The 9,066-nt window shown below is 49.5% G+C and overlaps 1 pseudogene; it reads right to left on the bottom strand.

Moving 5' to 3' along the window:
- Positions 1–1,972: 1,972 nt before the first annotated feature.
- LOC149334233 (uncharacterized) lies at positions 1,973–6,702 on the bottom strand (annotated as a pseudogene).
- Positions 6,703–9,066: the final 2,364 nt, after the last annotated feature.

The following is a 9,066-nucleotide window of genomic DNA, read 5'->3' as shown; positions in this document are numbered from 1 at the left end:
TTACATTAGATACATGTTAAGGCACTAGAGACATATTAAACGGCAAAAAGATACAAAACAACAAAAAGGTGGAACTGGCTGACCTAGAGGAGGCCCCTACTCGGCGTAGCCGAAGATGCATAGCATCTCACCTTAGCCCAGAACCCCTATTCCCGCTCCGGGGCCCGGTTTTAAAGCTCTAGAGGCCCGGCCAACCTTTAGTAACACCCAGTCCCGTTGCACTCTTAACATGATTGGCTCTTCAAGGGCATGGCCAGCCTCTGCGGCTTCTACAAGGTAAACCACCCTCTCTACCACAAAATACAAGTAAAAACAAACACGCACGCACAGACGTGCCCGCACGTGCGAGGTAGAACATCCTTTCCTTTGCACAAAAATACACGTGGGGCGAGGGACACCCGTACTTCCCGGCGCCTTCGCGAGCGGCCGCGTTCCGAGAAAGGAGACGCTTCGCTTTGAGCGCCCCCAGCCGCGTTCCGATGACCCCGCGTACACAACCGATCCCTTACACGCAGCGTTACAGAAGTGGTTCTTTGCCCTGCGAAGTGTGTGCGGGCAAGAAGTGTGTGTGCGGCTCGATTGGCCTACCTCGCCAACCAACATGCAAACCACCACAGTGTGAGTGCTATGCCTTGGCTTCTTGGGCTTGCCAGCGCTCTCACAGCTGGGTGAGAGCGCTGTTTTCATCCAGTACTGTTGCTAGCTACACAAGAAAGAACACCCATATGATCAATATGTGATCTATAGCGCAAATGATAGAATTTACAGTCAGTTCGAATATAACAAACTCATTTGTGCTGCGAAAATTAACTCATAGGAAGCCTGTTCACGAAGTGCAGAATATTCCAAATTCATAATCTATACACGCGACCGCATTTGCGCGCACAGTACTAGTCTCCAAAACATTCTCATTTACCTTAACTGAGACCCCTCAAGACAAACTCCCCTCCGATATCTCCAAATAACTCTATTCTGTGCCAGCTGCGCCTAGCCTATTCAGGGAAACTTCCTGAATAGGCTAGGCCTATTCAGGAAGATAAGGCACGCCGGTTCCTTATAATACGGCAAAGCCCCCACCCCCTCCACCTACCCAACTTGTGTTGCGCAGAAAACACTACTTTCACGTCAAACCATCCAGCACCGTTTCTAAGATTATGAGCCGTTCGGTGTACATGCAGAATAACGGCATCTTTCCTTTGTTTTGGGCCTAAGGTCGTTTTTGCGAAATCTTCCCGTACTGCCCGCAATAGCCTCTCGCATGTTGCTGAAATGACTACTTTCGGCAACCGTACAGCTTCAAATCTACAAACCCGTAAAAGCACACTCTCCGCTACGCAGTGACGACATGAATTTGTTCCATAGTGTTGAGTGTCCCGAGACATGAATTTGTTCCATTTTTTTATAGTGTTGAGTGTCCCGAGTCAAACCTCAACACTGGTTTTTGGGATCTGTGTGAATACAACCACCAGGCGTGTTCTTCCTTGAAAAACAACTTGAAACTCAAAAACTGGAGAGAATTTTCTGAAGGCAGCTAAAAAGTGAAAGATAGCTAATTACCACAGTTCTTAAGAACGCCTCGGGTGTCATTACTTGTATTGGAACTGTCTCTGTTAACGAAAATTAAAAAAAAAAATCAACACGGGCGCTATGCTGGAAGGACCGAGTTTGGCGAACTCGGTATATCCGTGCGTGCTCTGGCGACGCCCTCAGCTGAAGCAACTAAAGGTATCAACTAATGGTATAAAATTCAACCCTCGTCATGCCTCCAGTTTCATTGGGTTCTCTGGACATACTTCGGAATTATTACAAAGCAGAGAACACGTGATCCCACCACCGCTGCACTTCTTTCGATTGCGTATAGTTCCACCGAGTGCATTACCTGTGCAAGTAAGTTATAAAAACCATGGTTCTAGCGCTTTTTATTATTTACATAGTAGTGCTTCAAAACATCTTATAGTGTGCAATATGTGCATTAAGTGTGCTTTAGAATATTTCTTGATTTATTATATTTGGCGTTGTACTGCGAGGGAACGGTACCACCGTGTGCACTCATGCACCCCGGTTCCCCCGCATCATTGACGTGACTGATGTCAAGTAGGAAGGCTTCTCCCGTCGGCAGCAGGTGTTTACGATTGCGCCGAAGGATACGCCCCTCCTCCGCCATCATATTGTAGGACCTGGGGTACGTTGACGGTTTGAGGACCTCAGCTTTAGTGGCCCATGTACCGCTTTGGACTCTTACGACGTCTCCTTCGCTGAGCGCCGACAGCGGCCGCGCTGGGGACTGAAGCTGTGGATGCTTGCCGATTGTGTGGGCTGGTCCAGATCGGCAGTCAGGCAGAGTTGTCTGTAGTCTGCGGCCCTGGAGGATCTCTGATGGTGTTTGTCCACCCTCCGAAGGAGAAGTCGATCCTGTAAGCCAAAAGTGCAAGCCAGAAATCCTGCTTCGCGTCGGTAGTTTTCTTGAGCAGCCTCTTTACCACCTGAACACGCTTTTCGGCTAGCCCGTTTGAGCGCGGGAATCCTGGCCAGGAGGTGACATGCTTGAAATCATAAGCGCGTGAAAACGCGGCAAATTCCCTGCTTGAAAACTGGGGACCGTTGTCGGAAATAACTTCCATGGGTATGACATAACGAGCAAAAATGACGCTACTTGCATTAACGACGCTCCTGGCTGAAGTCTCGCGGAGACATTCCACCTCTGGGAAGTTATATAAAGAATCTCGAGAGTGTTCAGTTGAGTGTGATTAATGGAAATGTAGGGTGGAAAGTACAAGACCCTTGTGGGCCTCTACAAGGCAGCTCTGAACCTCCCTATCACTACCTCTACCGCTAAGATCTTTGCCACAGGCATCTTTCATACTCTCCGTTCTCTTCTCTCTCTTCATCGTGACTCGCAGCTTGCCCGTCTTTCCCTTACCCGTCAGGGTCAGTGGTTACTGACTCGAGCGGGTATCTCGCCTATAACCATCGCCCCTTTTACCTCTCCTGTTCCAACCCCGGCTCCCAATCTTCGTATCTTCCCCCTCCCGACCAACATGTCTCCCGTCCGGCACGCCGGCCGTCGTCATGCGCCCGCGCAGCACCATTCCCCTCTCTTTGATACCCAGGTTGTAGCCTACATGGATGCCTCCTTCGTGGCTCTTCGAGGTTCCTGCGGCTACGCCCTGTACCATCCCCACCTCCACGCTCCTGAAACACACACAAGCCGCTATGCACCACATACACAAACGCACCCTAACCCCTTCTCTCAAACAGGAGGTCGAGCGAGTGGCCTCCGCATTGCAGCCTTCCATTGTTTTCCTCCGCTGGGTCCCTGGGCATTCAGGGATTGACGGCAACGAGCTGGCCCATCAGCTAGCCCGCGACACACTTTTCCGGGCACCGTTTATCCCTGGCCCAAGCCCTCGGAGGACGGTGGGAGACTCACCCTTCGCCGCACCATAAATGAGGTCTAACTCGAGCTCCGCCTAGACAAACGCCTTTACCCTCCCCCTCATCCATCGCTCACGGTGCCGGAGGCTCGCCTTCTTCGGCACATCCAAATGAATGCAGTTATCACCCCGTCTCGCCTCTTTCCCTATGGCTATCGATCAGACCCTTCCTGTCCCAACTGCCCCTGTATCTGAGCAGCCGGGCAATAGAAGAGGCACTGGGCCAGGTCCGCATGGATCTGGCCCATTGCCTCTTTTATTGCCCGGCTGCTCAGCAGTCGGGTTCCTACCCCCACCTTCTTTATCCATCACCACCTGGCTCGACGGGCTTGGCGCTGAAGGGGAGGAAGAACAGCGACTTCTTGTCGCCCAGGCGTTCGACATGCTCGGCCTGTAAATTATGGCCGAATAAAGGTCTTCTACTACTACTATAAAGAATCATAAACACACAGGTAGGCCTTTCCACTGAAGTGAAAAAAATCGATTCCCACACTGTACCAAGGCTGGTCAGGTACAGGGCGCATCATGAGGGGTTCGTTTGACTGACTGCAGGCGTATTTTTTGCATATGGCGCAATTCTGAGCTAGCGCCTCAATTTAAGAGTTCATGCCAGGCCAGAAGACGAGATGACGTGCCCTTGCCTTACACTTGTTGACACCTTGGTGACCTTGGTGAATCCTTCGCAAAATATCTCACCTCGTGCTACTTCGAAGGATGACTTTGCATCCCTTGAGCAGAACACCTTTGACGTGGGAAATCTCGGAAACGAAAGGTTTCAGTGGACCCTCTATTGGTTTATTCTTTCTCAAGTTGGTCAGCACGTTTTTCAGGTAACTATCGCTGGCCGTTTCAGTAGTGAGACGTTGCCATGTTGAGTCACTGATTAGGGAAGATGCCGTACTCACGGCGTGTACCTCTACGTCATCGGTGCTGACGGCATCGCTTCCTCGACTGCTGGAAGCTCCAGAAAGCATGTCCGCGAGCAGGAGCTGCTTTCCTGCAGCGAAGTGCAGGTCGAAATCGTATCTGAGCAATCTCAAGAAGAAGCGCTGCAGCCGCGGTGGCATATCGGCGATAGCCTTTTTATAGATAGCGATCAAAGGGCGATGGTCGGTCTCGATGATCACTTTGCGGCCGTAGACAAGTGGTTGAATTTTTCGCAGCCGTACGTTATGGCCAGGGTTTCTTTTTCTATTTGGGAGTAGCGTTTTTCTGCTTCCGAGAGTGTTCTTGACGCGTGCGCGACTGGTTTCCATGCGCCGTTGTGGTTCTGCAAAAGTGCGGCACCTACTCCGTCGCATGACGCGTCACATGAAACTTGTTTCCCTCGTCGGATCAAACACTGATAGAAGCGGTTATTCGCTCAAGGCGTGGCACAGTTGACGCCACTCATTTTCGTGATTTTGCGTCCAGTCAAACACTGCGCCTTTCTTGATAATGCTTCTCAAAAGCTTTGTTATGTCTGCGAGCGCTGGAATAAACTTGCTAAAATAATTTACTATGCCGAGCATTCTTTGTTCGGCTAGTTTATTGCTTCGCTCTGGCATATGCAGCATGCATTGAACCAGAGAAGGACTGGGCTTGAAGCCTTCTGCTTAAATTACGCCGCCTAGGAAGTCTGTTTTTGTCACGCTGATGGCGCATTTGGCCGGGTTGAAAGTTAGTCCTGCCCGTTCTGTAGCCTTCAGCACAGACCTCAACCGTTCCTCGTGTTCTTGTCGGGAGGCGCCCCCAGTAGTATGTCATCGACATAAACTTTCGTTCCTAGCAATGCCTCGAAGCCATCGTTTAAGGTCTTTTGAAATACTTCGGATGCCGACGAGATGCCGAAGGGCAATCGCAGGAAGCGATAGCAGCCAAAAGGTGTTTCGAACGTGCAGATTCTGGAGGTTTCTTCGTGAAGCGGAATTTGATAGAAGCCCGAGTTTGCGTCTGAGCGCGTGAAGACCTTTGCTCCCGCAAGTTCAGCCTCTATGTCGTCGCGTGTAGGCATGTCGTATTGTTCTCTTTTAATATACTCTTTTATTTTGCCGTTCTTCTTGCGTACTATGACGAGAGGGCTTACCCAGTCTGTGGGCTCGGTTACTCTGGCGATGATTCGTGCACGCTCCATGCGCTCCAGCTGCTCTCGTAGCTGCTCTTTCAGGGCCAGTGGTACACGTCGCGCCAGCCGGACGACTGGGCGTGCTCCGTCACGAAGAACCATGCGGTAGCGGCGCTGCACACAGCCTTTATCAAAAAAGAGGCGGCGAAATTCTTGTGCAACTTTTTCCGACTGCTTTCCCATACGCTGTGGACTTGTCGGGAGAACAGACCAAGGGCCTCGAAAGCTCGCTAACCAAGGATTGCTTGGCCCCCCTTCAGAACAATGAAGAAGTACTGTGTGGAAGTACGCGCATCTGGGGTCACTTCTTTTCACACGATTCCGACGAGCTTGATCTGAATTCCACCGTAGGATCGCAGCACTGCACTGCTGGGCTTTAACGGCGGCTTGGGGTGCACCTTTGCGTACAGGGAAAACGGCCGCAGGTTTGCCGGAGACACCTTGTCAAATTTGAGCTCGACGGGCATACTCCCGACCTTTGCCTCCACAGTCCACTCTGCCTGGCTCTAAGAGTATTTCAAAATCTTGTTCAGTACCTTGCAACTCGCCAACTTGAGTTTTCGTTCTGCAGCATTGGGCAAAGTGATTCTCCTTTCGACACGCGCGGCAAATTTTTCCGAACGCTGGGCATTTTTGTGGGCCATGCGTCCTTCCACACTTTCGGCATTTATAGTGCGCTTGCATCCTCTCATTTGAACCGTCTCTTATCTTGGGTACAGGACCAATTTGCTTTTGTTCTCTTAGCCACACTTCCTGTTGTGCTGACGCTGCTTTGGGTGCCTTACACAGTTTTTCTGCTTTCTGTAGCGTTAGCTGGCTGTTGGCGAGAAGCTTCTCTCGAGTTTTTGCATCATGCGTTCCAAAAACAATCTGGTCTCTGATCCCGCAGATACACGAACGTGCTTTAGTCTTCAAGTCTCGTATAAAATGTTCGAAAGGCTCACCCGTCTCTCGCATTCGGCTCCGGAACAGGTAACGCTGATGTACTTCATTGACTTGCGAAGCGAAGTAGGCGTCGAATTTCTTGACTACCGTTATGTAGTCGTTCTTGGATTCGTTTTCCTGGTAGGAGAAGGTATTGTACACCTCGATGGCTTCTTCTTTAGCGATGCTCAGCAGCAAAGCGGTCTTCGTCGTGGCACTGTGCCGTGACAGTGTGCTCATGCTGGTCTCGTCGGTCAACCCAGTCGACGTTAAGTCGGTACATGGTGTCAGAAGTGCCTAAACTGTGCCGCCCCCGGCTGGTCTGAGGTAGATCTGCCGCTGAAAGAAGACAAGAAAGATGCAACTTGCGAAGCCACCGGAGACGTTGCGGTTGGAAGGAGGCATAGGTAAGCATTGAACGCTCTTCAAACTGTGTCTTCAAACTGTGGTTTGAACTATTCCTGACTGTAACAGAGGTTACTGATAAAACTCGGACGGAATCGACGAGACCAGCGTAAGCGCAGTGCCACGGCACGAATCTCGCCGTGCTTTATTGCGCGCTCGCTTTTATGCAGCGAAATGAGGCAACGCCCCTTCGGCTTATGAAGCTTGTCGCTCGAAGCAAGGCGTGATACCATACCGCCTGTAAACAGGCGGTGAATAGCATTAGCGATATCGTGTCTCTCTACCTGACGCCCTTCGTTATTGGAATGTTATTGCTGACTTTATTGAGGACTATGGTAGCGGTGCAGTTGCTATAGATATCTTCCAGTATTTTCACAGAAGGCTCTCCTACACCCTGGCTCAGCAATGCCTGCATGGATATAGAGGTTTCCGCTGAGTCAAATGCTTTCTGGAAATAAATGGAGGCTATATATAGGGGTTGGTTATATTCTGCACATTTCTCTATACCCTATTTGATAGCGAGAATGTGGTCCGTGGTCGAGAATCCTCTACGAAAGCCTGCCTGGCCATTTGGTTGGCTGAAGCAGGTTGGCCTCACACTATTCGCGATTAGCGATTACCTTAGTAAATACCTTGTAGACAACGGACAGTAAGCTGATCAGTCTATAATTTTTCAAGTAATTTTTGTCCCCTTTCTCATGAATTAAATTAATGTAGGCGGAGTCTTTTACATGCTATGAACCGGAGCGTTTGCGGCAAGAGCTTGCGGTCTCCTCAATGAATTGGGCCCCGCAGTAAAGAACGCAGGAGGGTGACGACGATATTAGCCGACATTTGTAGTGGAAATTCAGAAAGACACAAGCGTTGTGTCGGTGACTGCCATGCAAGTTACACTGCCGTTATGATTTTTAAAAGTAATTGATTTGCGGTCTGCTATAAGTGCACAATGGAGTTCAATTCGTCCGTTATACTCATTATTGTGGACCAGCATACAGCAGCGAGGAAACGCTGTCTTTGTGCTTTTAGCAGTTTTTGGGAACCTTAAATGCGCTGAAGAAACTTTTTATGTGAGTGGTATCGGCTTGTAATCGTAATTTTTCACGGGTAGCATTTCAGCTGGGGTATGGATTGTGCTAGGCGCCCACTCGGACACGTTTTCACCTGTAGTGAAACAGGTGGTGGAAAGCTGCCTGGCCTTGGGAGAAGGTGCTTTCCCCAATCTGTCGCGAATGCGTCGTGGGCTGTGGGCCTTCACTGCTTCGTAAGGTCCGTACATTGGTGAGTGCAGAACCATGCATGCAGTAATTTTAATGCAAATCATTCTTGCCGAGTATACCCTGGTTTTATTTGCCGTACTTATGGTCATTTTCACAAAGCAGCCAGATAAAAGAAACCCAGCTGTCTGGATAGTAAGCGTAGACTAGTTCTGAACGAATGAAATTAAAAGCTTAGAGCCCCATGACAAAACGCACACAGCTGCAGATCAACGCGCCTCTTGAGAAGCTGCTTTCCATCAAAGGCTCAGCACCATTGATGCTTATTTCAGGTTCCAATTCATGGTGTTGACTGGCAAAAGCAGTGTGGTGTGCGAGCTCGTCGTGCATATGCGAGGTTTTCTGCAAGCTTCTCCACTTTAGACGTGCCCATTTTTCCCCTGTCCTATTGAATGGCCTTTTTGCGGTAAAGATGTTACTTCTGCCATGGGTTGGTCAAGTATAGCGTTACATTCGATCGTTCCTTGAGGAGGAGACTATCACCAATATGTGATGACTGTTGTAATGAAAACGCCTTCACGAGGACGATATAACGGCATTGGTGTGAGGACGGCGGCCTGACAGCATGGAAATTAACGACCGGCTCATAGCAGTCGTCCTCGTGATCGTTGTCATTGTTGTCAGCCCTTGAAACATGAATATTTCTGAACACGTAGACTGGAGAATAAGTTGTGCCGCTGCCCAGTTTTTGTATTCGGTTAAAATTCAGCCTGCAGTGGCAAAGCATAGACAACATAAACTCTTCCATTTTCACTGACGCAAATAATGCCACATGCATGTATGGATACAGAAAGTAATTTGCACATCTCTGCACAACTAGCACTGAACTGAAAGTATGACACAATATCATTGGGCTCATTACACATTAAACAGCTTGCTGCATTTAGATTTTTTCGTGCAACTTGTGTACTTGTTTTGAAAACGC

Source organism: Amblyomma mixtum, chromosome 8, assembly GCF_055824585.1.
Source record: "Amblyomma mixtum isolate Tamu chromosome 8, ASM5582458v1, whole genome shotgun sequence".
Classification (NCBI taxonomy): Eukaryota; Metazoa; Arthropoda; class Arachnida; order Ixodida; family Ixodidae; genus Amblyomma; species Amblyomma mixtum.
Note: the sequence above shows the minus strand (reverse complement) of the source record. Positions and strands in the feature narration are given on the sequence as shown.